The sequence below is a fragment of the Natator depressus genome, chromosome 4, assembly GCF_965152275.1.
Source record: "Natator depressus isolate rNatDep1 chromosome 4, rNatDep2.hap1, whole genome shotgun sequence".
In the NCBI taxonomy this organism is placed as follows: Eukaryota; Metazoa; Chordata; order Testudines; family Cheloniidae; genus Natator; species Natator depressus.
The window spans coordinates 36753045-36778335 of NC_134237.1; positions in this window are offsets into that span (position 1 = coordinate 36753045).

Here is a 25291-nt window from a genome sequence, read left to right on the forward strand (position 1 = left end):
ATAGCATAGGGAGAACCACCAATTTCTGTGGAATTCCTCTAGAAACACACCTACTGAGGTAGGATTCCCCATTTACAATTACATTTGAGACCTATCAGTTAGCCAGTTTTTCATCCATTTAATGTGCCATGTTAATTTTATATTGTTCTCGTATTTTAATCAACTGTTGTGTGGTACCAAGTCAAACAAATTACAGAAATCTAAGTGTATTGCATCTACACTTATCAACCAAGTTTGTAATCTCATCAGAAAAAGATATCAAGCTAGTTTGACATGATCTATTTTCCATAACACCATGTGGATTAGCATTAATTATACTACCCTCCTTAAATTTTGTATTAATCTAGTCCTGTAACAGCCATTCTTATTATCTTTCCAGGGTTTAGAGTCAGACTGACAGGCATAAAGTTACCCGAGTCATTGTGTTTACTCTTTGTAAATATTGGCACAACATTAACTTTCTTTCATGCTTCTGAAACTTCCTCAGCATTCGAAGACATTGAAAATGAACATTCCAGTGAGTTTGTTAGCTAGTTCATTTAAACTATTGGATGCAATTTATAAGGACCCACTGATTTAAAATGTCTGACTTTAGTAGCTGCTTTTTCACATCCTCCTGAGATACTAGTGAAATGGAAAGAGTATTACCATGTGATAAGACCACATCATCTGTTTTTTCCCCTAAAATATAAAACAGAAATTTCTTCATTATGATTGATAGTTCTACCATTTTTGTCTAGTAATGGATCAATACCATTGTTAGGATTCTTTTTGTTCCTATATACTTAAAAAAACCAAAACCCTTCCTACTTATTGTTCTTAACTCTGATGGCCATAGTTTTCTCCTTGTGTCCTTTTGCTTCCCCTATCAATTTTCTACATTTCCTAGGTCTGATTTATATTCATTGCTATCAATTTCTCCTTCCTTCCATTTGATAGGTTAGATAATCTCTGCCTTTACCTCTCCTCTAAACCAGTTTTATAACCAATAGGGCCTTTTCCCCTGATTGTGACTTTTGAGTGTCTGGTAAAGCATTCTTAAACAATTCTCAATCATCATTCCCATTTTTTGGATTAAATTCTTCCTCTCAACTGATTTGGCTCATAATTGTTTTCAGCTTTTTGAAATTGGCCATTTTAAAGCAACAAATATATAATCTGAATTTTATTCTGTACGCACATTAGAAAGTCCCCCATAATCAAGCAGCTTTTCCCCCCTACCCATTATAGATAGGTGTGTAAGAAGCCAGTCATCCTGTTTCCTAGTGTGATTTGGTGTTCTCTAGGAAACATCAAGCAATACTCCATCTTATGCTTTATCTGTTAGGATACTGATTCATAAGCATTCAAGATAATTTTCTTCCAGATTTTCAGTGACTCAGAAACAGGTAATACCATTTTGACAGTGCCACTCTGCCTTCCCTTTTGCTCACTTGATCTTTATTAAATAGGTTATAACCACTGATTTTAACATTCCAGTCACACAAATCATCCCACCAGGTTTCAATATCAACTAGATCAAATTTATTTTCGTAAGTGAGCAATTCCAATTCCTCTTGTTTGTTACACAGACGCTAGCATTTGGATAAATAACACTGGTATTCTAACTACCAGCCCTAAAAGCTCAAAGCTTGATTCTACCTTGAAGGCATAGCTCCATTTTCAGAGTGAGATGGAAATGCCCTGCCTCAAGGAACACAGCAGGTGTGCCTAAGTTTCAGAGGGAGCAATGTGCTCTCTCTTCTAAAGAAGACCAACTCTACTAATGATCAGGAGGAAGACAGGGTCTCAGCCCTACTTTCTCTTATGCCTTCCCGCCCTACTGGAAAATCTGAACACAAGAGTCTGATTCAGTGCCCACTGAATTTAGTGCGACCAAGGGTATCCAGACATCCTGATGTTAGGGTTTTTGTCTTATACAGGCCACTATTCTCCTCCCCCCAACACACAAAGTGTCCCGGTTTTTCACACTTGCTATCTGGTCACCTTAGTGGGACCCTAAGATTATACCCAGACCCTGTGTAGAGACACAAGGGATAAGAGGCTCCTTGTTCCTGCACTATGTAGATCGGTACAGGTCAGACACAATATATGGCACTCACATTTAAATTGTGTTCATCCTTGCTTGCACATCATCACTAGTAGTAATGACTCTGCAGGCCAAATTGTGCCTTCACTTACATATGAACAATTCCATTGTCTTAAGCTGGTTGCCCAAGTGTAATTAAGGACCAAATTTGGTCTGTCAATTGGAATTTAGTTAACAGTTCTGTTGATCTTACTTCTCCCTCTCTTTCAATGAAAAAGGAGTAAAAAAAAAAAAGTAAACACCATTCACAACAAGGGCAGAGCATTGCCATTCTGGAGAGTTATTAGAGGCGATTTCACTGGACAGATTTCTGCATAGGTTACATGTCTAAACCTATAAATGTCTAACCCCCCTAAAACAACAGTTATCACCATCTTTAATACCATCTAACAGACTATGCCAGACAAGGCTTTTTCTCTTTGAAAGACTCTCTCTTGTTTAAGGGATGTTTTTAAAATGAAAACCTTTCTTAATGCCTTACATTTCAAACACTTTAATTGTTTTCCTTCTTTTCTTATATCTTTAATAATGTGTTTGCCATGGTACTAAGCAGAATGAGCTCTCTCTATTCATGTTCACTCTTTTAACTCTTTTGACCCCTTTACGCCACATAAATTAAAACAACAGACTTCATTCTGTAGAGGAGATGAAACATTATTAATTTCAGTTCCAAAGCCAAATGTTTTGGAAGATAAACAGTGCGTGAAAAGAGGAGGCAGAAGTAAAAATATTAATTGTAGCAGGCATTTCCAATCACCTTCCACAGTGCAAAAATCTTACAAAAGCTTTAAAATTCTATGATCTTTCACTCATATAGGAGAATATAATGTGGGACAGTGTATTTACTTCATATAGACCCATTTTAGTAGGAAAAATTGGGAAGAGATTCTGAAATCCACTGATCACTTTTAAGTAAGATATTTTCCAGTCCTGCTTATATGCTGTATATAAGGGCTGCAAGAATCTTGTTGTGGTTGCTGTTTAAAAGCATGTATGTCTCCTACGTTAGCTGTTAATGCTACTAAAATTATATTACAGATTTTACCCTGACAAATCAATAGTAAGGATTGGCAAACTATGTGATAGTATAAGCACTCAAACTATTAATAGATAAAATGCCATAAGCAGAGGTAGACTTGTATTATTGGAAATTAAAACCATGGGAACCTGTGGTCTCATCAGTATCAGCCATTAATGAGTGCCTTTGAAGGGCCATGGAAAAATAAGCTCATATTTCTGGTATTGGTGTTTATTTATGTACAATGATGTAGAAGGGGCACTGTCACATCCTGAGCACTCACTTGCAGCTGAGCATAGCTCTAGTTGCGGCTAATCAGCCTGAGGTCTCCTGCCTTTTGTAAAAACACCAGACTGGGAGAACCCAGCCCCGTAGGCCCACTCCACTGGGTTCCAGCTCAAGGCCCTTGTTTAAGACAGCCAGATCAGTCCTTCTCAGTCCTATGCTGTTACTTGAGCTATTTCCTGTCTCTGTAGTCTGGGCCCCCACCCCCCTTTTGCTGTGTTTCTCTCTCTTTGAAATGTTGCTTTTTTCTGACAGCCTCTTTCACTGGTCTGCTGGACAGATCTTCAGTCTCTCTGGAGTCCTTCAGCCTCTCTGGCAATTTCCTTTCTTCTCTGGAGTACTCCTTCTAATTGAGCTCCTCAACCTTTCATTGTGCCTGGGTATTTGCCTGCCTAACTACCTCAGTTACTCAGGAGCTAACTACTTCCACCTGAGCTGCATCATTCCCCATTGTGGAGCTTGTCAAAGGTAGGCTGGGCCTGATCCCTTTAGAAGCCCAGCTACCTTCTGACAAATGACTTTCATATCACTTAATGACACTCATGATTTCATTGGGAGTCTGGTAATGGTTGGCTTTTTCTTAAAGCCACATCTGCTGGCAGCAAGTGAGAGGTAAGAATCTCAGTTTTCATTAAAAATTAGTTTCTTATCCTCGTGGTTGCAGAAAAAAGCTTGAAAAAGTCACCCAAGTGGCTTGGAAACCAAAAGGCAAATAAAAATAGCCAAACATATTTTTAAATCATCTCATGACTTTTGAGGTCTGCCTCCTGTCTTTGAATGCCTAGGCATGATAATACTGTGTTAGAAACAATGTTAAATTGAATATTTTGTTAAGGGACAGTTGAAATGGGAGATATTTCTCCAAACTGGACCACTGAAAGGAGCTGTTCATTGTGACTGTCCAGTGCCACCCTCTGAAGTATGAGACTGGTCACAGGCAGGGGGGGAAAAAGACTGGGAGTGAGGGTATGAGGGGACAATTGGATCCTTTAACTTGACTGGACCCCTTTTGGGGGTAAACTTTTGAACAGTTAGAACATGGCAAATCAAGTCTGGGAACAGCTCTATACAGAACTGCCCAGGGAACCTAAGGACGCAGCAGAAGAGGTGATGGTAAAAGACTGTTTCAGTCTTTATTGCAATAAACTTCAGCGTCTCATGTGAGTGACTCTTCCCTGTCCTTTCTTCTGTTCAGAGTGCGGTGTCTACAGTAACTTATACTGAGAAAAAACTGGGTAACCCTTGTATTATCGGCTATGTAATCAAGTCCTGGGGGCTATGTAATTACATTCTGAGGTCAAATCAAATATTCTTTTCCCCATGTCATTTATGTCTGTCACATGCTTTATAGAATGTCTCCAACAATGATTCATTAAATGTCCACTTTTAGAATAATACTGTAAGGGGATTATTATATTTAGTCTTCTTGAGGATGATCACATTAGGCTGTTTACTTTGTGGAAGTTTGTTTTTAACTACTGAAACTTTGATACTGAATTTGATTTAAAAATATGTAGAGAAACTTAACTATTACACAAAAAATATCCAATACCAAAATAAAAATATCTTCCCATATATTTTAAATGGCAGTTACTTTTCTGTACATGTATTTTAAATGTATGTCAATATGTAAAAATGAACATATGAAATAAATAATTTTAGAATTGGCCACTTACTCTAGTGTAACATAAGGTTATTTTTGTAAATATTGAAACACTTAGCTCAAGGAAAAGATTAAATTTTTAGTGTCAGGAAAACTGGTAAAATTTAACTAGACAGTTTCCTGTATATACTATTCACCCATTTTTGTGATGTTTTAAATAGACAGTTTCCTGTATATACTGTACACACATTTTTAATTATCAGTGCAATTTTTCTTTCAAAAAGAAAGCCTACATGGAAAATGTATAGAGTTAGAATTTGATACACAATTCACACCAAGCAGCAGTTGGTTAGCATACAGTATACTTCATGGCTAAAAATATTCCATGAGAAGAAGAACAGATGTGTTCCTCTGGGTGAAGAGTCAACCAGCTGTCACCAACTTGCCAAAGACTGAAGTTGAGTTCCTAATGCTTCCAATGCAAATGTGACAATGTTTTAAAACTAGTTTCCAAATCTCTATATGCCAAATGATTGGACAATTCACTTGAAAAATGGATTGGGGGGAAGGACAAGAAATGGAGGTTATCAGAATGATCTTGTGTAACTGAGCCAAGTATAGAACACCAAAAATTCCCAGGCTCTTATTGTAGAACACTCTAAAGTAGTGCCAGCTACTGCCAGTAGATGTCACTACAGGCAGCAATTTTGAAGCAAAGTTAAATGGTAGCAAGAGAATTTGGGGATGAAACTGTAGGGAACAATTAGTAATACACAAAAAAACACTAGGTTCCCAAATGCCTGTCATTTCCCTATAAGGATTTTTAAAGAGCTTTTCATTTTGAAGTTATGCACGGTTTTAATTACCCCCCCCCATTAACATGCAAACTGTTTTGTTTATTATTTCCATAGATTATATGGTAGTATTTTTTTCTTTACTATATATGTACAAGCAATAGCTATTTAGAAATTACTTTTTGCCAGAAAATAAAGAGTAGTTTACTAAGTACCCTAACACACTAATCATTGCGTGCAGCACAAGCAATTTACTGGAAAATAAACAGTTCTATGGCTGTGCCAAATATGTTAAGAAAAAATTGAAAAGTTTATTTATTGATCAGGGAAGAGAGTGCTCTTGTATCAGGACTAACCCACAATATTTTGTTAGAAAAATAATTACCCTATCTATCTTCCATTTCCTTTCAGTTTAAAAAGCTTAGGCCAGGATCAAACATGTATTAACATATTTAACTTCAAGTACATGAATAATTTCATTGACATTTACCACAGAAGTGTCCCTGAATAGGTGTCCAGATATGTTTGGGTACCTTAAAAATGACTTTTTTAACTGATGAACACTAATTTTTACATACCATACACAATTCTTATATAATAGAAAACACGTTAATAGTACAGTCCATTGCCTCCTACATGATTTGGTTCACTTGATGGCTTCTGTTTGAAGAACTTGAACATCCTTTCCATTCTTCTCCATTTGTCATCTCCCTCAGCAGTCCCTTCCCCCTACTTCTCTGACAGTCTTCATGGGGAATATGAGGCCTGACCTCTCTCCCATCTGACTTGTGCTGCTTGGTTCCATCTTCATTCAGCTCTCCAAAGGAACTAAGGCACCCACCTCCACAGCAGGCAGCTCCAAGAAGGCATCTAGAACAAGCTACAGCCTGCCTAAATCATAAAGGTTTTCTAGGGTTGAGGGTGGACAAAAACGTGCCAGGCTCCTTTCAGAGCTGTGAGAGTGAAGACAGTCCTCCTTGCAGCACGTCTCAATAAGATACAGAACAGATTCGTATAATCACAGTTGCTACTAGGGAATGTCTGGGTTCTCCACAACCACCCAGTCAGAGACACCTTAAGGTAGGACACAAGGTCCTAATAATTTTGGGAGAGGGAGAGGGAGGGGCAATTGTTTCGAAAGCAAGGGGAAGTTGTGAGGAATGGGGATTTGCCAACTTTCAGGATGTGTCAACAACCACAGAAGACAGATGTTTGTAAGTACAGGCTGAGATTTGTGTTTCAATTGAGCCTTCAGTCTAAGGCTAAGTAACCAAAATACGTTTGTTCTAGTACCACTGTGCACAAATACATTTTTTTAAAATAGCATATATAGATATATACCCCTCCCCCCCAATTTAGCACTAACAATCTTGGACTGTTTAGCACAATATGTAATTTGAGGACAACAGCCTTTTGTAAGCAGAGTACAAGATAGTCTAAAGATGGCAATTTCTCATTTTTCAATAATGTCAGTAGCATTTAAAAAAAAAAAAACAAGCTGATCTACTTGTAAAATACAATGTCAATACTTAATATGAATAATGTAACAGTATGGCAAAGGGAGTGAAAGCATCCATTTCAGTTAAATCCCCTGACTAGGAAAGCAAGCAGAATGTTTTACAGTCATGGTCTGAAGACAATTTTTATAGTTTCCAATCATTCACAAACTGCCTTCCTAGACCAAAGACAGTCAAGACAAGATCTCTTATCATGACTAAATTATCTTCATGACCTTCTCATCAGATTGCTGCACTGATAGGAAAGCCCTATCTTATGTCCTAGATTTTCTTTGTGGGGAGGCGGGAACGAAGGACAAAAGGGAGGATTAAGGTTAGTGGGAGAAATGCTATGGTAAAAATGTTGTTTGGGATTTCCTGATTAGTTTTAAGAGTGCATTTTTATTGTTCACTTGTAAGGATTGATTGAAACCAACCTAAAAATGCACAGAGTTCCCTCCTATGAAAGAGCCTTTGGGATTTAAAATGGATGCCCTAAAGGACTTTTGGGTAAAGTTAATGTAAATCAGTAAATATTACCTAGGTACTCTCTTTCTTTCTCAATAAAACATGTGTCATGAGGAATGATAATGATTATGATGCCCCTCCTCCCCCAAGCAGAAATATGCTGCAAAACAATTTCCTCAGACTACCAATCACTTATCATTGTCTGCTGATTCATCCCCACAACAATAGTGGTCCTTTACAGACAAAATTAAATGACAGAGTGGAGAAATGATCAGGACAGGCTCTACACTGTAATCTTGTTTGCTGTTGCATTGAAATCAATGAATATGTTAGCAAAATCAGCAGAGAGGGAGAGAGAGTGTGAGCACATTGTAGAGATGTGCCTATAAGGGCACTTTTAGTGACCAAGGTTTTTAAGAGCACTATTGAATCTTAGCCAAGCCAAATTAGGAAAAGAGCCTGATGTTACTGTTCAGCATTCAGAACTAAATTTGACTGGGTTTCAGAACAAATATCCTATTAATACCAATCACTGAAATTTTGTTCTTTTTGTGTTTGGACAGACCTAGCACCTTTTATAGCACATCTCAAAAAATCACTGACCTGTGTGCTCTCATGTGGAAATATGTATAACTAAAACATAAGTAATTTTGTCATTCTTCATCTCTGCCTTCTTCCCACTTTTTACTTATGTAGCAAAACAAGAAGGGCCAAATCCCAGGTACACAGTTGTTTAAAGGGCACTTCAGACGAACTAGTGTTTCTACTGCCCTGATGATGACAGTGGTGGAAAACCAGCAAAAGGGGATGCTACAACACACAATGCATATTTTGGATGAGATCCTTGTGAATTCAATGCAGAGTGGGAAAAGTTGGTTCAGCGATAGAAGGCCTTTGACTCAGAAACATGCTGTTCTTTTTGGCCAATCATGGACTATATTTGTTAACCTTCAGGGCATGATGCAAAGCCCATCATTTTAAACTTTATTTCAAGAAAACGTTCTAATCACTTGCCCTCTGGAAACCAGTCTCTTGCACTTGGTATCTTAACTTGGATACAGAAAAAATGAGGCACCCACAATCACTAATTACTTTTTGAAATTTAAACCATTATGTAAGTGTATATCTGGATTGACTTTTTTTTGGTCCATCACTGAAAAAATTACCAATTAGATTACAGCAGCCAAAATAGGAATTGGTTTTTTCTACAGTTTTTTCTATAAGTGCTTTACTTAAGTAGTTATAATCTCTTCTACTTCAAATGTGTGGTCATTTTCTATAGCAAATTGAATGTCAAAGAGCAAAATATCGAGTTTTTTATCCCTTAACAAAGATTGTGTGTTGCATTAGCTCAACATAATCTTACGTGGCCCTGATCTGCGGGACAATGTTCAATACTCGTCAGGGTGTGGTGGGAATTCACCCAGTAAACTAGCATGTCTTTACCTTTGGTGAAATCAACTACTGAATAATAATTCTGAAACCAGACAGTGTCAAAGTATTGCTTTCATTTAAAGACTGAGAATTTATACCTTTTGCCCCTGCCCTCTCTTTTTATGGCACCTCTGTGATTTCTATATTTAACGTCCTTTGTTAACAGTGGAAAAAAGTGTATTTCTCCCAACTGCGAGCGCTGCAAATTCATATTTCACTTCATTCTTTCTCTCACAAGCTTCATCATAAATAATAAAGATTCTACAGATCAAACTATGCTTTCTATGACATCTGTGCAACCTGATTGTCTTCCATTCAGCCCCTCACTCACCGAATTACAGCCTGGGAACTTCTTTATTTATTTATATTTTCTGATCACTTGTCTGTGGGCTGCTAAGATTTCAGATTTGTTTGTCCAAAAGAAAACATGATTGCCACAATTTTGAGTTGAGTGCTTACTTTGTGTCCATGAGTGCGTTTTGTTTCTGGTCCCCCTTCAAGCCAATAGAGAATAGTTTGAAGAGACTAGAGAACACCTAAACTTGGATGCGTCAATCAAATCTGCAATAAGTTGTGGAGTGTGCCTTGATGTATATATGCGCAGTAGTTTGAGTTCCTTGTGTAAAACCCACATTTTATTACAACGAGGGCATTATTTTGACCAAGAGCAATACATTCTGAAAGGCAGATGGCCCAGTGGCTAAATGTTTTGTTGAATGTGCAGGTGCATGGTCATTTGTTGTACATTTGATGGTATTTATTAGTAATTTTATAGGCAACCTCTGATGAACTTTTTTCTTCTTACTCAGTACCTGTGTATAATGTTCCAGAATATTGTCAAACTATATACTACCTTAATAGACCAATTCTTTTTTCTTACTAAACCACTCTTTGGAGTGAAAGCACTGAAACTGTGTGAATGGTGAATGCTGAAGCTTTGTGAATTTAATTTAATTTTCATATGTTCAGCAATTGCCTCAAGCAGATAGCACTGGTTTTTCTTCAGCTTTGACAAAAAATCTTTACCCCTTCCAATTTGTCACTCCCAAGGATACGTTTTGGGCAAAAGGAGGAATACAGGTGTCTTTCACTGCTGCAAGAACCAGTGCAGGACTTTCTAGATTTTGCAAATGTGCATGCATTTATGTGATCCTCTCCTTGAAAAATGAGAGATTTTGTTCACAGTGAGTAAGTCTATTGTGAATTACAGCTTGTCCACAAATGTGCCTGGTTTGATCTTCTTAAGAATGCCCCTATCCAGGGCTACAGTAGCCCCAGACTCAGTTTCTGTACTAAGTTCTAAATTGGTGACAGCCCAGTGATAATGTAACCAGGCTACCTGAAACCTGCCTGTCTACCTCCACACTGGCAGTTGTGATCAACAGAGGCACAGATTCTAGATCCCCTGAAAGTAACTCATAAGGGGGTGCTGGCAGAGCATTCTTAGAGTGGTCCCCAGGACTTTGAAATACACTTCCACCTCAATCTGCAATATTGCAGGTATGTTGACGATCAGAGCTCAATCACTGCAGGGATGATTGAGGTTTAGGCTGATGTATGGGTTGTTAGCAGTTGATCATGAACTGCTTCTTGTAAAAGTGCATATTTGTTTTTTTATTTTAAATCATTGACCTAATTACCAACCAAATATACACAGTTAATATTTCCAAAATAGCTCAGAGTGGTTTCCAACAGCATCAACAAGAGTTTGAAGTTGCCATTGTTTTTTTAGACTTAAACAGTTGTATTTTATAATGTCTTCCAAAATAAATTTAAACTTCTTAAGATAGCTATAATTTTGGACATCTAAAATAGCGAGCCCTAGAGTGTGATTAAAGTAGGGTGAAACAACATGAAGAGTATCATGGCTTGTATTGGCTAGCATCTCCCTTGAACACCCATATTCATTACTGCAGCATCTATATTCAGGTCAGTTTTGATTTGAGCTCTTCCAATTCACTCCCAATAAATTCTAAAGGTATTTCCTGCCTAATACTCCAAGTTACTATGCCAGCAAAGGGAGCATGAGGCTTATGTTTAACAAATCTGATACACTGATGCTTGTTCATAAGTGGATCTATCAGTTAACAGTATTAAACCCAGCTTTCTGCATGCATTTATTAGACAGTTCCCTAAAAGACTTTGCAATTGTCCCTCTGAAGCCTTTCAGTGGAGGTTCATACACTTGGATTCAATATTAAGGCCAACTCTACTTTAACCTTCTAGCAAAAAGCTAACTCCTTTAAACCGCTTAACTGTAGCTGAAAAGTCAAGACCCAATGTCTGCCCTTCCCAGTAAACCAGGACCTCTGATCAGAGCCCTCACCAAGAACATTTAAAATGAGGTTTAGCAGTGTACTTCTCCCTGGTCCCACTCCCACATTTTCAAATGACTGCCATTTGTCAGGTTGTTAACTAGACTCATTTCCCTGCATTCTATCTGGAAGCTGAATTTTGTTGCTTTCTCTCAAAACTTTCTCCTTCCCCTATTCCTAAAGAAACTTGCTTGTTGTACTGGCATTCAGGCCTCAAGGCCACCCTCCCTTTTGATTGCTCTGATTGTATTGCCAGCATTTGCAAGTTTAATGAGTCTTGTCATATGTTATTTTTCTTTAAAGCTCTAGCTCCTGAAGTCAGGCAATACCCTGAAAATCTCAGCTTTCAATAAAAAAATAAGTAAGCTTCTAGCTCTTATGGTTGAACAGAAAAGCTTGAAAATGTGAACCCTTGAAGGATCAAAACCCAGAAGGCAAATAAAAATCACTCTGCATTTAAAAACTCATTTCTGGCATTAGAGTCAGAAAACAGGACAGAGTACACCAGAGGAACAGGACTGATTAGTAACTACACCAGATCACCTGTGGCAGAATAGCCCCTTCTAAAGAAGGAAAAGCCGGGGCTGGGGGGCGGGGGGGGGGGGAGAATTAGGAAACTAGCTGGATCCAGTTTTATAAGAGAACTTGTTGGGTCTAATTAGGCTAGAGTAATAGGAGAACATGTGTGGGCTGTTTGGGGCTCTGGCTACAATTATAAAAAGCTTTGTTTTGGGTGCTCAGGAAGAAGTTAGGGTTAATATGAATGTTATCAAATTAAGGATTGTTCATAAATGATTTATCATAGCATTTTCCGCCGATACATTTTATTTACTGACTTTTTTTGTTAAGCATTTCTCCTTATAGGGATTTCTAATAGACATAGGACCTTGATGCTCTTTTAACTAGTAGGGGAGTTACCTATAGCATGATTTATTTATTTTTGATGAGTTTTAAACCTATATTCTATTCACACTTCTTGTATGTAATAAACACTCCAGTACAAATTATCATAGCCTGAGGACTACTAATTTATCCCCTCTTGCATTCTCTAAAGTCCAGATCCTGCCACAAGGTCCACATGAGTGCATCTCTGTGACTGCACAAGGCTCTATTGACTATAATGAGGCTCTGTGTAAATACAAAATACACTATAGGATCAGATTCTATTATGTTTTTCTCTAGTGCCCACTATCTTAGTACCTAAATGCTTGTGCTATTTTTATAGCGTTACTCATTTTACTTTAACAGAGCAGAAGTGTACTTTATCTAGCTACAGTCATGGGCTTCACTGTGTCTCTTCCTTCTAGGTGACTTCTTGTTGCAATAAAATGTCTCTGCTTGTGGACTTTCATTCTGATGACCAAACAACAGTGATTAATTTATAATGAAAGAGGTGCTGGGGCTCAAGCAATTAGGTGCTTGGGTGCAAACTTTATTTTCTTTAACTTTCATAACTGACACGACAAACCTAGAGGCGCCAGGACTCAGCCCTGGCAAACTTGGGCACAAATTAAGCACTGCCAAACACACAAGATAGCAGGGATTTTGATAAGAATTCATATTCTCTACAGATTAATGTAGTAATATGACTACCCTTCATTTCAGAGTTAAGAAAGTAGAAACTAAACAACTGGGGTGTCATATGGCTGTTTTAGGGGGCTTGTTTTATTTTATTGTTTTCACCTGATTTTTGTCCTCATGTAAAATGTCTACTTTTTCTGTCCCAGCAACATTGGCACTTTGCCATCATCTAGGAAACAATTGAAGCAATGTTCTGGCTCACCTTTAAATAACTTAGCTGCCTCAACACAGGAGAATGAGTACTGTCCTGAACAGGAAAGTTCCAAATCTTTGCAAAAATCTTAGAGAGAGGGAAGCATTGATAACCAGAATTTGTAATGCTGTCCCAAAAAGGTTATTTTGATTAGCTTGTATTCAAAGAAATTATAGAGTCTAACTGTCATAAATATAAAGGGAAGGGTAACCACCTTTCTGTCCAGAGTGCCATAAAATCCCTCCTGGCCAGAGACAAAACCCTTTCACCTGTAAAGGGTTAAGAAGCTAAGATAACCTCACTGGCACCTGACCAAAATGACCAATGAGGAGACAAGATACTTTCAAAGCTGGAGGGGGGGAACAAAGGGTCTGTCTGTCTGTGTGATGCTTTTGCCGGGAACAGATCAGGAATGCAGCTCAGAACTCCTGTAAAAAGTTAGTAAGTAATCTAGCTAGAAATGCGTTAGATTTCCTTTTGTTAAATGGCTGGTGAAATAGGCTGTGCTGAATGGAATGTATATTCCTGGTTTTGTGTCTTTTTGTAACTTAAGGTTTTGCCTAGAGGGATTCTCTATGTTTTGAATCTGATTACCCTGTAAGGTATTTATCATCCTGATTTTACAGAGGTGATTCTTTTACCTTTTCTTTAATTAAAATTCTTCTTTTAAGAACCTGATTGCTTTTTCGTTGTTCTTAAGATCCAAGGGTTTGGGTCTGTGTTCACCTGTACAAATTGGTGAGGATTTTTATCCCCAGGAAAGGGGTGTAGGGCATGGGGGGATATTTTGGGGGGAAGATGTCTCCAAGTGGGCTCTTTCCCTGTTCTTTGTTTAACACGCTTGGTGATGGCAGCATAGGGTTCAAGGACAAGGCAAAGTTTGTACCTTGAGGAAGTTTTTAACCTAAGCTGGTAAGAATAAGCTTAGGGGGTCTTTCATGCAGGTCCCCAAATCTGTACCCTAGTGTACCCTGTACTCCTTCAGAGTGGGGAAGGAACCTTGACATAACAAACACACCGATCATGCAGCAAATGATCAGGACTTTCACTCAAGAAGTACTACTGTTTGTATTTTGTTACTAACGTAAGAGACAGTACATTCCAATGCAAGTCAGTCATGGAGTCGGTAGTAAATATATAAATATGTAAAAATCAAGCTATTGTATCTTATTTGACAGCAGCACAAGGAATATATTATTATATCAGTGAGGGGATATTGCTATTTATGAAAGAAATGTGCATTGCCAAGATACTGTGGAGCATGGTTGTATATTTATTAAAAATATGCTTTATTGTTCTTAACCTCGGAAAAAAAATGTATACAGGCTTCAAGAATAGTAGCCCCCTCCCTAACATAGACCAAGGCAAGAAATTATATGAAATAAAAAAACACATATGGAATCATTTCAGACATACACAGTTTTACGTGGTTATAAATAAATGTAAAGAACTTCCCTACTCCAGTGCCCAGCATATACATTAGTTCATATACTGTATTATAGGCTGTACAAGTAGTGATAACTATAGGGTCCGCAAGTAGTGACAACTATAGATAAGGTGGTCCAATACATAAGTGTGTGTGTATGTATGTGTGTGTGTGTGTATGTATGTGTGTATATATATATATATATATATATATATATATATATTACAAACAAATTGTTTCTTTGAAGCCATGACCCACAATTGGGAGAGGGTATAGAGACACCACCTTGCAGCTGGGAGTCCCTAAGAGGAATTTTGGTTAAGGTACAGCATACATTCCATTGCCTGGCAAATATGTGATAGCTAACAAGGGACAAAACCATAATCACACACTCCCCCCTCATCTTCCTCTTTCCAGTAGCTAGTGCCTATGAGTTTTTTAGTGGGGATTGTACCTGCTTGTATAGAGGGTGATGCTTCTTCTATCCTTCTTGTACACCAGCAAAAAGCCCAAGCAGAATGTGCTGCCCTAATGGATTTTCAGACATTGCTCTCCATCAAAAGCTATAATGTAGTTCCAGGGTTTTTTTGCATGCAATTTAGGTCACTTAGATAAGTACCTGATTTGTAAGTGTAGTCATGTACTAGATGCCTCAGTGACATTATTGTGCCCAGTACTACAAATAATAGTAGATGAAAAGTGCCCAGTTACAAACATGGATATACAATTTAAATATTATTGTTACAAAGATGTCACCATTAAAAAATGTATATTTACAGTGACAATTCTCGCTATTTCCCTTTACTGTCTTATTTGCAGCATTCCATTAACTTAGAATGCGAAATAATGTGGTAAGTGTAACCCCTGCTGATGTTAAACATCCAGTTTTTAATAGTAGCCACTATATCATGTCTCAAAGAGGGGAATCAATGTGGAAGGGCATGTGCAATCCAAAAGATTTATGTATAATGTATTTTTTTGGACAAATTAAGGATTAGGAAGGAGAAAGATAAGGGAAAGAAAAGGAAAGCTATACATATTTAACACCTACATTTTTACTTTAAAATAGGCTTGCTCTGACTTTGACTTATCCGAGTGGGAGCTTTCTAGAGCAGAGTGGTAGATGTGAACACATTTTAAAGTATGCAGTGTAGTAAGCCATGTCACTCCCAGGATATTAGAGAGACAAGGTGGGTGAGGTAATGTCTTTTATTGGACCAAATGTTGTTAGATCTGAAGAAGAGCTCTTGTAGCTCGAAAGCTTGTCTCCCTCATCAACAGAAGTTGGTTCAATAAAAGATATTACCTCACTCACTTTGTCTCTCTCATTTTAATGTGACACTCTGGAACTTTAACTGACCTTTCCTTACTCTCGCAAGACAAGGAAACGTTTTTGGTTCATAAAGAAGAAGAAGCTCTTGACAATTTTCCTAGTCACCAGCAACTTAAAAAGACTTAATATTTTTAGACTCAGAGTGTTTTGAAGTATTAAGAAGGAAACAACTAAAACAGAGAGCTAAGAATGATTTACAGAGACATTTAACAGCCTGTGTAGTTAAAGAAGATGAAAACTCAACACTTTGGAAGCATTTTAATGTGTCTTCTGCATTATTATAGGAGAGACGTATCTTGTCTTTCAGGGTTCAACTTGAAGATTTAATTGTGTGTAACTGGCTGCAATGTACTGTACCTGATAGTCTTGATGATTCACAATTGTTGGACAGGCATCTATCAAAAGCAGTGGATGTTCAGTCAAACTTCAAGCGAGCGTGATGTACTGCCATTTCTTGTAGAGAAATCATCTGGTGATATGAAAACTGATTCAATCAATTTTTAATCCAAACTCTTTTTATTTTGTGTGCCTTGTGTAATAAAATTTGTTTCTTATTTTCTGGTGCTGGTCATAGCATTTCACCATGGTGAGTCTTGCCAGCCAGGCAGCTGTCTTCCTCTGGAGCTGACCACTGTTATGTGTGTCATGCTATACTTGTCTGAACCAGCCTACGATCTGTGGGTTTAATTTAAATGGGATCCTGTTCAATTCTTGTTACTAAAGCCAAACTCTGATTGAAGTCAATGGAAGTTTTGTTAGATAAGGAGTGATGGATAGATATTTAATAGAATATGGAAAAGTATACATTGGACTTGATATACCAAAACACTTATCCACGTCTTACATCCATTGATTTCAATAGCATTACATCAGCATAAAACAATGATGAATCAGGTCTGTGATTTTTACTTGAAATGTTCATTCTGAATAGGTCTTACACTGTCACCAGCTGTGTAGAGATTAGTTTGACAGGGCTGATGCTCTAGTTTACACTAATCCATCCAATGGAATAGTGCCATTGTACTGGACTTTAGGAAAGCTTTTTGCTCCGGTCTCCACAGTATTCTTGTCAGCAAGTTAAAGACGTATGGACTGGATGAATGGACTATAAGGTGGATAGAACGCTGGCTAGATTGTCAGGCTCAACAGGTAGTGATCGATGGCTTGATGTCTAGTTGGCAGCCGGTATCAAGCAGAGTGCCCCAGGGGTCAATCCTGGGGCTGGTTTTGTTCAACAACTTCACTAATGATCTGGATGATGGGATGAATTGCACCCTCAGCAAGTTCACGGATGACACTAAGCTGCAGGGAGAGGTAGATATGCTGGAGGGTAGGGATAGGGTCCAGAGTGACCTAGACAAATTGGAGGATTGGGCCAAAAGATATCTGATGAGCTTCAACAAAGACAAGTGCAGAGTCCTGTACTTAGGAAGGAAGAATCCCATGCACTGGTACAGGCTGGGGACCGACTGGCCAAGTAGCAGTTCTGAAGAAAAGGACCTGGGGATTACAGTGACAAGAAGCTAGATATGAGTCAGCAGTGTGCCCTCATTACCAAGAAAGCCAATGGCATATTGGGCTGTATTAGTAGGAGCACTGTCAGCAGATCGAGGGAAGTGATTATTCCTCTCTATTTGGCACTGGTGAGGCCACACCTGGAGTACTGTGTCCAGTTTTGGTCCACCTGCTACAGAAGGGGTGTGGACCAATTGGAGAGTCCAATGGAGGGCAATGAAAATGATTAGTGAGATAGGGCACATGACTTATGAGCCAAGGCTGAGGGAACTGGGCTAATTTAGTCTGCAGAAGAGAAGAGTTAGGGGGGAGGCTAGGTTGGATATTAGGAAAAACTATTTCACTAGGAGGGTGGTGAATCATTGAAATGGGTTACCTAGGGAGGTGGTAGAATCTCCATCCTGAGAGGTTTTTAAGGCCCAGCGTGGCAAAGCCCTGGCTGGGATGATTTAGTTGGGGATGAGTAGGGGGTTGGACTAGATGACCTCCTAAAGTCTCTTCCAACACTAATCTTCTATGATTCTAAGTGTGTGCTTGGACATAGCTTATGACACTGCAATGGTCATTGTCACCTGTGCCAGGCTACCTGCACACACAGATGCACAGAAGTTCTGTGCCACACCTTCCTGAACTGGTATTAACAGTATGCTTGATTCCTCCCACTGCCGATACCCTTTGGCTATCCAATAAAGGATTCCTACACCAGCCATATTTCTTGATTAGTGTCACCTCTACATCTTTCTATTAATGATTGTTATTAGGAAACATTTATATTTTTGTCCCAGAAAAACTTATAAATAGGCTGACTTTACTGAAGTTCTGACCCATCTTCATCCAGTTTTGGCTACTGATAACCATGTACATTGAGAATGTGTCTGTTCCTGCAGATGGATTGCAGGGTACAGTTCTTGGGAACTGGTTGGAGGTGTAACTAGACCTATTCTGTTTCAGCTATTTTTTATTTACATTTGAGAGGATATGTGGGTTAGAGGAATGAGCATGAGGCTAAGAATCAGGATGTCTTGTGCTCTAATCACAGTTCTGCCACAAATTTGGCCTTGGGCAAGTCACGTGGCCAATTTATCTCAGTTTCTCATATGAAAAATAGAGATATTAATATGTCTCTGCCTCCTAGGGATATTGTAAGGGTATTAGATAATCTTTGCTTTGACAATGTAAAATGCTATACAAAAACTAATATTTTAAACATACCTTTTTGCCCAAAAAGGGGTGATCAGGTTGTTGCGGTGAGAGTGATTGAGTGAATACCCTGCATGAAAAAAAGAGGTCTTAAAGACTTAAATGCTCTCCAAGTAATCTCGTCTGGGAGATCTGTTTTATCAAGTGGTTTGGAAATTTGAGATTCTTCGGTTTTCTTTTCTTTTTTTCATTGTAGGATAAACACTCATCTATTTCTTATTCAGTTTCACAGTACAGCATATTTTTCTTTTGCAATGAGGCAGATTCCTCAACCAGAGAGTCTCCATACCCTGTGCATTGGGTTATCAGTACTCTCCCTCCTCTGTTATTTACTGAGGTGACACAGGAATGGTAATAAGAAGTGAGGCTTATGAGTTTTACCAAGCTTAAGTTAACGCTTGAATTGCTGCAAAGCTCATTCACTTTACACGTTCTTTAAAATACTCTTGCTTCATAGGAGAATGTACCTACTGTACGTAAACTTCAGTTGAATTTAATTTTTCTTTTTTTTTTTTGCCCACAAAGCTACTCATGTCAATTGTATAAAAAATATCAAGTCAGAAGCTCTTCCCTTGTGCTTTGTACTGTCACATGATATAATGTTTGATATGATATACCATCATATTTACTGGCATTGCCAAATGAAAATTACTTTTTCCACCAACATAGATTTTGATTTTAGGGGAGCACTAAGATGATCTAAAGTAATTTCACTTTTTCTCAACATTGATTTAATTGCAGATGCACAAGTTGTTAGTTTCTTGCGCCCCAAAGTGTATTCAGTACTCCCAAAAAAGCACCCTTGGTAGAGTACAGAGCACAATCCTGTTTCTGTTGAATTCACTGGGAAGATTCTCATGGACTTCCATGAGAGATGGAATATGCCCTTAGTCCTTTATGCTTTTTTTCTTCCATGGAGTTCAAATATTGAATATTTAAAATTCTTTTAAATGCAATGATGGGAAAATTATATTTTCAAAAAAGTAGTTTTTATTTCATGATGTATTGTTCCCTGATTAAGTGAAGAAAGCCTGAACAATGCGTCCTAAATTAGATCTTGCTTATCCTCCAGGCTAGGAGGTTTCTAAGCAGAAGAAAGTATTGAACCTGTGTCTGGCTTATAATGGATTGCAGTCTATATTCACTATAAGGGAAAGCAAAACCATTAGACGCCTCAAGCATTCAATTAGGCCATTACTTTATCTACCTTAATTGATGCTGCTAATAGTATCATATATAATTGTTCCATATAGGCAGAAAACATGCTTGTTAATGAGTCTGAGCTAATTCAAAGAATGACATTTAAACAATAGCTGCAGACCTGTACACGGGTTCATGATCAATGTGTGAGACCTCCCCTTAGTCTTGCACTGTGGTAATTTAAAATGGTTCATGTTTGTTTAAACTGATTTCTGATATATATTAGTTTATTTAGAGAATAGTGAGAAGAGCTTTCAGAGTGGCATCCAGAGCTTTATCAGGGGAGTACAATCACTTTTATTATGAGAATTGCTAAACAAATGTTTGCTAACTTTGTTCTCTGACATGCCATAGCATCTCTTTCCAGATATTTTCTTAATAAACCATTCTGTATATATTTGCTTATTTCAGTTAGAGATCAGTGAAGTTTTCCGCTGGCAAAAAAAAATGTTAATTATAGGTTGGGCCAAAAGAGAACTGGGCATAAAAGAAATAATATAACGTAAAAAGATGTAGCATTGCAGACATGGTATTTTGTCTGTGCTGAAACATTTGTTTCTTTCAAGTCTCTGACCCATCCAAAAAAAATCATAAAAATATTATGCTGTAGTGAGTCCTGATTGTTTGAACTTTGAGTTCTTTGTCTATATAAAACAATGCTTCTGATAGTTATTTACTAGGTAAAAAATGAGTCAGAAAGCTTAAAAAAAAGATACCATGGCAACAATAACCTGCCAGAATTTTGATCTTTATAAAAATCTTTGGATAGTTTCCACTTAATAGTAGAGAGGTCTCCTTCCCATCTATCCTCCAAAAAGGCAAAAGGCACATGACAAGAACACAAGATAGAAGAGACAAAGCAGTGGTTTCAAACTCTTTCATCCACTCAGTACAAACATTCATCTCTTCTCCACTAAAATTAGCCTATTCTTATAGAATAGCTCTAAATATTCACAATGATTCATGCCATGTAAATCTTTGTGTTCTGAAACTTTTCTCTGGCCCTCATTTTCTCCTTTCAGCTCAAAATACTGCACTCAGATCTTAAACACTTGTAGAATAAGACCCTGAATAAAATGTAGGTGGTTTAAGAATGCTGTACAAAATGTCCTTCAGACATTAGTTAGAGAAATACTTTAATGACTTGTTCCCGCAAACTTGTAGAGCACTGTTAGTTCTCTGATGCTATTAACAAAGTTAACAGCTAAAGCAAACCTCTGGAAAGTCCCTCCGTTATTCTTATGAAATGAAGACCCTAACTTAGGGTCTTATTACAGACAATACATTGCAGGTTTCTGTCAAAACTCCTGCCTAGGATAAGGTATGTGTCTATGATACTGTGATACCTTTATGTTTTCAATGCACTGCATCTCTAAATATCTGAGCTCTCTTTGGGTCTGAACCTACATGGCTGAATTCAAAGGGGCAGATTCTGTCCTGGGTCAGAGCTCTGCTTTCTCAGGACTAACCCTGGCCCCAACACTACAATGAGCAGCTCCTGGGCATCTCTAAGCAACAATCTTGGTTTAAAAGACAAGTTAATATCTTTTACAGGACGAACTTCTGTTGTTTGGCTATACTGAAAGGACAGGATACCTTTGACATGGGTAGTCCTAGACATATGATAATAAAGTTGTGGCCTGACTAAACCCAGCAGATAAGAGGGTACAGTGCAGGTAACCCCATGTTTATTCCATAATTGCTTGGGGGCTTTTACAAGCTCCACCACTTTTTCCATCTAGGTCCCTCCAGCAAATCCATTGCCGGGACCTTGCCATCCAGCCCTCCCCATACCTCATAGGTGGGTTAAGGTGGGCTATAATAATGGGGATTGACTCTCTGTTGTACCAATCATCCGAGTCCCCAACCACCATCCCCATTAGCTCCTTTACCAAACACCTCTTTTTAAGTCCTTTTCCAAGCCATTTATCACTGTATACCTTTCTTATCGAGAACCTGACTGGACATCCACCACAAGGAGACGCCAGTCAATAGCTTGGCTGCCTCCTCCCCAAACCATCTGGTTCCCAGATGCCTCCCAATGCCCTCTTTTATATCAGTCAAAAAAAAATGACAGCACCTAAGTATCACAGGAGAGCCCTATTCTCCTGAAACAACTCTGGTGCCCCATATACTATGCCAGGATGTGAAATTACTGCCACTCGAAGGGTCACAAGGAATATAGCCACCTCCCTGTTAACATACCTCCTTGCCTTGTCCACCCTCAGGGGGGGCTCATGGCTCCCCGCCAGACCCCGTGCTTAAGCATGTCTGACCATACAATGTTAACTCCTGGAAAAAATTCAAGCATTCCCAAATCGTTTTGCCCAAGGTGTACTACAATTATATCTGCTGGCCGCTGTTGGGCCCGCACAGCATACAGCAGTGGTACAGTTCATCCCATAACATGCCCCTCTTTGCATGCCAGCTGAGTACTGCTTCACCACCAAAGCCCAGCTGCATACCATCGGTCAACTTGGATGCGTGCCTATGCACCCAAAAGACAATACTGTTCCTGCGGATCCACACCACTGTCTGCATGGTCATTTGTCCAACATCTGCAATGAGATTACAATGAATTAATGATGACTTACCACCTGAGGTCTTACATACATTCAGTATGCGTCCGAATGCCAACACCCGATTGCCTGAATAGCCTCTGCTTCCATACCTAGCTGTGCTGTTGTCATTTTGCTGTCCCAATTCTAAATGAGTCAAAACCAAATTAATGGGCTGACAGCCCCAACCTCGTCAGCCCCTGTTTCAACACAGTAACAAATTGATATGTTGTGAGGGGACTCTCGTCACTGTGCATAAAAAGGTGGCCATCTGCCTTTTGCTGCATTGCCATGTAGGCCTTCAAAGCCTGAAGGGGTAGACCCCTGGCTCACCACCTTCCCAGAGGATTACAAATTCATCCTGGCTGACTTGATCCATCTTTCACTTTCTCAAGTGTAATATCATCAAATGCTCATTCCATTGTATATCACACATTTCAAAAGCCATTCCCGTAGAGTTCCTAACGGACCCAAGTACTAGCTCTCTGATGCTGATAGCACCAAAAGTGCTTTCAAGAATGCTGCCCTTAATGAGGCCACCTCTTGTCCACTATGACATATGGCACCAAGGATCTGCATGAGATCACTGAGCAGGTAAACTCTGATGGGTTGACGGGAATCCTCCCTGGGGTCACCAGTACGTGACCACCCCACCAAAAACCTTTGAACTAAAAAAACACTGCAAGGATCCAGATAACCATTTAGCCTACTGATGAATGTAATGGCAGAAAGGCAATTCAAGAATGTGGAGGGCACCAGTTGACGGGTTGCCAACGACAGCAACTATCCTTACTGTAGCACCCATTCCTCTGTAATGGACCATATTGTTGTCCAGCCTTCTTGATCCTGAAATTGTATGAAATCATCAAAACTTCTCTCATAGCTCTGCCACGTGCGTGGGGCAACCGATCTCCAGACCAGTCTGACAAACATTCTATGCCAATGTTCCATAGCACTAGCGGCATCTGCCTGTTCCCGACTGGCTCCTGGTGCCAGTTCCAGAAGTCTGTGGATCTGAAAATGAGAAAAGGCATTTGCTATGCCATTATCAACCCCAAAGAGGTTATGAAGTATATTCCCTGGAGCCTTCTCGGGGGCCAAGCCTTGAGGAAACACCCACAAGTTCTCCACAGACAATTGTTTTAATGCCTCTGCTGCTTTATACCCAATTCGTTCCTGCAGAATTATTGTCTTAAAAAAACATAGTCAAGCCCTACTCGTAACTTTAATTATTATTATTTTATATAAAGGAGATAAGAACCCCCATTATACCTCCAAATCTGACCCACCAGCTTTGCTTGGGTAGTCCCCCAGGAGGCCCTTGCCTATTTCACTGCTGTAAGCTGGCCCCTTACACTGGCTTGTATTCTGTCACCCATGCCCCATTACGCAGGGCCTAAGCTGTGGGTGGCATTTGTTTCACAAAACATATTTTGCAAGTGTGCCTGAACGTACAGATGCTGCAAAAAACAACTGCTATGGTTAAATCCATGCCCGTGAATGTATTGTATGCGTGCTCAATTATACTCATATATCTAACAAGGCCAGGCATCTCTCTGCGTAAGCTTCAGTTGTAACTCAAGCATAGCCAATGAAGCAGCCTTAAGCATAGCTAAGGTAGACAGCCTTAGCAAGATACCTCTCCCATTGATGTCCCCAGCCATTGGAACAACTTTAAGTTAGCCTGTAGCAGCCATGCAATTCCACCTGCTTACTGGGGTGTGCCCTCCCCCCACCCACCCCAGATGAGCTGATACAGTGTCTAACTGCCAATCCTTGTCCCGGCCCATTAAGTAACCTGTCAGATCATCTCCAATTTTTTCCATGTAAATTCTCAGAGGAGCCAATAGCACCCAAACCCCAAGCCTCACTGAGGCCCCTTCAATGCCCACCTGTTGGCACCCTATTTGATATAGGTCCCTGAACTACCTCCTGTAGCCTGCGCCCAATGCAGAGCCAAACACCCCTGCACTCAGGAACCTTTATCCACTGTTGATTTGTTGATTTAACTCACCCCCTGACCTCAGCATCTCCCTCCTCTCCTGCAATTGCCTGAGTGGAATGTCCTGGATCTGGGCGACCCATTACACTATGTACAGCCTATAATTCTGTGGAAACAACCTCAGACACAATAACCCTGATTACTTGTATCAAATCCCTTCTGACTGTCTCACCAGCAAATGCAGCTAGCTTACTTGTGTGGGTGAGTGCTTCATCTGGAGCCCCCCTTCCCCAAGCCTGATAGGCTGCCTTTGTTAATCAAACGCACCACCCCCGACTCCCCCAGCTCCCTCACCCTTGGCTCACTTCAGGCCAAATAATTGCCCTCCGTCTGCCTTGTGCAGAGTTTGATTGCTCCCCAGCTCCCTGTCCCAGGGAGGCTAACCTGGGGGGGTGAAGCGAAGTCCACCCCCCATGCTGTCTCCTGCCCATAGCAGGAAAAACCTGAAACTCAATTCCCTAAACTTCTATGCACAGTGCAGCTGCTACGAGAGGGGGCCACGCTCCCTCTTCTCCTCCTCCTCATATGGGACTCTCACATTTTCTCTCTCTATCCCTGATTAGAAGGAACCAGAGAGTCCACCCTAGACTTCAGAAACTCTCTTGTTAAAAACTTTGTCGATAGCAATACATTTCTATGAAATATATCAACTTTCAAACTGCACAATTTGACAGAAATGTTGTGACCAATGCTAAGTAGTGATCACAGGGCAGGTGAAGCTGTTAAAGTTACACAATAAATGCAATAGAACACATGGTTCTACACTTTGTTACAAGCATCC